Source organism: Galeopterus variegatus, unplaced genomic scaffold (assembly GCF_000696425.1).
Source record: "Galeopterus variegatus unplaced genomic scaffold, G_variegatus-3.0.2 Scaffold1999, whole genome shotgun sequence".
Taxonomy (NCBI): Eukaryota; Metazoa; Chordata; class Mammalia; order Dermoptera; family Cynocephalidae; genus Galeopterus; species Galeopterus variegatus.
In genome coordinates this window covers 95,432-99,645 of record NW_007728110.1, presented here as the reverse complement: position 1 = coordinate 99,645, position 4,214 = coordinate 95,432, and positions in this window count along the sequence as shown.

The following is a 4,214-nucleotide window of genomic DNA, read 5'->3' as shown; positions in this document are numbered from 1 at the left end:
GCGGCGCAGTGGGAGCCCCAGCTCTGTGCGCACCGGCACCCGCCGCCCAGCTGCTCAGGATGACATCAAGTCACCTCCCCCCGCTCGGCCCGCACCTCCCAACGGGCGGGGGGGCGAGGACTGCGTCAGGGAGGCCCCGGGGCCGCTGGGAGATGTAGTCCCCGCACCGCTTAAAGGGAGCTACCAGACCGAAGGGGTAAGCACTGAGGGCGGACTCCAGGGCAAGGGCTGAAGCTTTGGAAGTCAGAGAGCAGAAAGGGATGGGTTCCAGCTGGGGGCTGGACTCCCGGATTCTGGAAGGGAGACAGCATAGGGAAAGAGAAGGACTCGACTTTGTACCAGGAATCCGTATGGTGTCAGGACACTGGCAGGAAAAGAGGGCTAGCATGCTATGCCCAGCCCACAGCTTTGGCCTGGGCCATCCATGCCCCAGGCCATCCCCATAGGAACCCCACTCTCACCCCAGAATGGCCCGACACTTCAGAAACCCCTGAAATCCGGAACTGGACTAGTTAATAGTCTGTGGTGAGTCAGAACCTGCTGGGAGGGGTGTGGTTTGCCACAGGCTACTGGGAAATGCAGTCCATCTTCAGACCTGCAGTCCCCCTCCCATCCCTTGCTGTCTACAGTGACATCATGGTCTGGGTTTAAAGGGCCAGCCCTGGAGTGGCAAAATGTGAGAGCAAGACGTGCTGTTCTGGAGCTGCCACCCCACCCCAGGCAGCCTGGCCTCCCCATATGGACCTCCCAGCTCCTCTGGGCCCTAACATGTGCTAGTGGGTGTGTGGGGTGGTGTCTTGTTCAAAATCTTGCTGTTGTTGTTGGGTTCAAAACCCAACACACAGGTAGGTTCCAGGAGTTTGGCATTCTGGCCAAAAGTTCTGGGCCTGAAGTCTTGGGCCCCCTTCCCAGGTCCCTGGACCACAACACCCTTTTTTCCCCTGAACTCCATCTCCCTGCACTGCTGTGAAATCTCCACCCTGAAGTTTTGCCTGGATGAACATTTGGTCCATGCTGAGCAGCAGGAGAGGATAATGAGACTAGATAATGAGGTCAGGGAGAGGCTAGGCCCCTTTTCAGAGTCTGCCCCACCCTACTTTGGGCCTTCGTGACCACTCAGTGCTCCAGTGGAACCGCCCATACATCCTCCCTGCTGCTGAGGGAGCCTGGGTACCTAAGAGGTGCCCGCCCAACAGAGGCCTGTACTGAGGGCAGACAGTTTAGCCAGGCTGGGCCAAGACTATATCAATGGAGACATGACCAGCGCTCCCCTTGCTCGGAAATCTTCAGCAGTCCTTGCCCATCTGGTTCTCCATGTCCTTGTTTGTTAAATGGGAACTCATAATCTCCCTCCTTGTCCACCTCCCAGGCCCAGGAGGTGAAGCCTCTCCCTTATCTCTGAACAACAAGCTGGGGCTCCCACAGAGCCTTCTACAGACAGGCAAAGGACCCCAAGACCCAGAGAGAAGTGTCTTGCCCAAAGCGACCCAGTCCCCTTACCAAAAGCTGGTCAGAAGGCTGGCTGGTTACTCAGTTGGTTAGAGCGCCACCCTGTAACACCAAAGTCAAGGGTTCAGATCCCCCTTGCCAGCCAGCCGCCAAACAAACAAACAAACAAACAAGCTGATCAGAGGCCAGGCTTCCACCTCCCAGCTGTCTCTAGCCCTCCACCACGGGCCCTCTGGGGACCAGTACCCTGGTCTCAAGGCCAGACTGGCTACAGAAGGCTGGTGCTTTGTACAAAGGAGGTGCTCTGTTTAAGGACTGAAGGATGGAAGAGAGGCATAAGACTTCTGAAAGAAGTGATATTTGAACTGAGTCTCAAAATAGGCACAATGTCACCTGGGGGGTGCAGGGTTGAAAATCCTTTCCTTTTTAAAACATCTTTATTGAGATATCATTCACATACCATAAAATTCACCCATTTGGGAGTTGTTGTTTAATGAGTATAGCATTTCAGTTTTGCAAGATGAAAAAGTTCTGTTGTTGCACAACAATGTAAATATACTTAACACTACTGAACCATACAGTTAAAATGGTATTAAGGTGGTAAAATTTATGTTATGTATATTTTACCACAATTTAAACAAAATGCATTACATTGTGATATATGTATGCAATGATATATATTTAAAAAAATTCACCCATTTTAGTTGTACAATTTAACAGTTTTTACTGTATTCATAGATTAAATTTCTTTTTTTTCAGGTGTGTCCATATCCCACTGTACTCCTGGTTGCCTCTGATCTACCCTGGTGGAGCTCCTTTGGCCTGGACACCTTGTTCCTAGTCATCTTCCCGGGGAACCTCCTCCCTCCAGCTCCATCCAGTTTTGAGGCATGGCCTCTCTTCTTCCTGGAAAGCCCTTCCCTCTGATAAAATCCAAGTCCTCCACCAAGGACTAAATCAAAAGCTGCAGCCCCCCAGGCCACCTACCATGATCCCTTCCACACCTATCCTAATCCCACTGAAGAAATTCCCAAAGGGTAGGCCATCCCTGGGGGAAGGGAGAGACTCCCCCAGGGCCTCTGATGCCTAGAGAACAGTTTGCCTGATGAGTTTGCACCTAATCTAGGGTGGGGAGGCCCCACCCCATCCCCTGGGCAAAGCCTGCCCCTCCCCCTCTTCTCTCTAAGGGGAGGAACCCTGGCCCCATCCTTCCCCAGACCTTTTGAGTTGACAGGGATCCAGTCACCACTAATGCAATGCCCAGTGTATTTCTTAGGACTAGTGGACCTAAACAGGGGCCTGGGATTTAATCCCAGAAACACCCCAATAGGGTCCTCAAGAGAATATTGTCCCTTTACCCTGCCAGTATTTTAAATTCACCCATTCAGCTTCTATTCCAGGGCCTGGGCTAGGTTGTGGAATGAGTGTCTTTGGAGTTGGTTTTCTGTGGAGCTTGTGATTAATTATCTGGGGAAGGTGGCAGAAGGACTTCCCCTCTGTACAATTTAACAGTTTTTACTGTATTCATAGATTAAATTTCTTTTTTTTCAGGTGTGTCCATATCCCACTGTACTCCTGGTTGCCTCTGATCTACCCTGGTGGAGCTCCTTTGGCCTGGACACCTTGTTCCTAGTCATCTTCCCGGGGAACCTCCTCCCTCCAGCTCCATCCAGTTTTGAGGCATGGCCTCTCTTCTTCCTGGAAAGCCCTTCCCTCTGATAAAATCCAAGTCCTCCACCAAGGACTAAATCAAAAGCTGCAGCCCCCCAGGCCACCTACCATGATCCCTTCCACACCTATCCTAATCCCACTGAAGAAATTCCCAAAGGGTAGGCCATCCCTGGGGGAAGGGAGAGACTCCCCCAGGGCCTCTGATGCCTAGAGAACAGTTTGCCTGATGAGTTTGCACCTAATCTAGGGTGGGGAGGCCCCACCCCATCCCCTGGGCAAAGCCTGCCCCTCCCCCTCTTCTCTCTAAGGGGAGGAACCCTGGCCCCATCCTTCCCCAGACCTTTTGAGTTGACAGGGATCCAGTCACCACTAATGCAATGCCCAGTGTATTTCTTAGGACTAGTGGACCTAAACAGGGGCCTGGGATTTAATCCCAGAAACACCCCAATAGGGTCCTCAAGAGAATATTGTCCCTTTACCCTGCCAGTATTTTAAATTCACCCATTCAGCTTCTATTCCAGGGCCTGGGCTAGGTTGTGGAATGAGTGTCTTTGGAGTTGGTTTTCTGTGGAGCTTGTGATTAATTATCTGGGGAAGGTGGCAGAAGGACTTCCCCTCTCACTCCTGTCTAATCCTCTGCTGTGGTGCACACACTGCACTGGGAATCTGGCTCAGGAATAGACTGACAAGCATCAACTCCTAAGAGATAGACATGGCAACCAGTCAAGTTATAATGAGAGATGTGAGTGCAGCCTGACCCTGGAGAGAGGCAGACTTGGGAAGCAGCCACCTCAGAGGGCATTGGGGGTCTAGACACAGGGAATTACCCTGTGTCCCCAGACTTTGCATATGCTGCACCCCATCCCCAGGGCAGGAGATGGTCACTCCCTCCTAGACTGGACACAAAGACAACTTTCCTGGACTCCAGGAGAACACACCCTTCTATTTCTACTGCCTTTAGGAGTAGTGCTCATTCATTTACTTGCTCCATAGGCACTTAGGCACACAGCCCGTTTCCTCTCCAGTAAAACGAGGATTTTTTTTTTTTTTTTTTTTAAAGATGACCAGTAAGGGGATCTTAACCCTTGACTTGG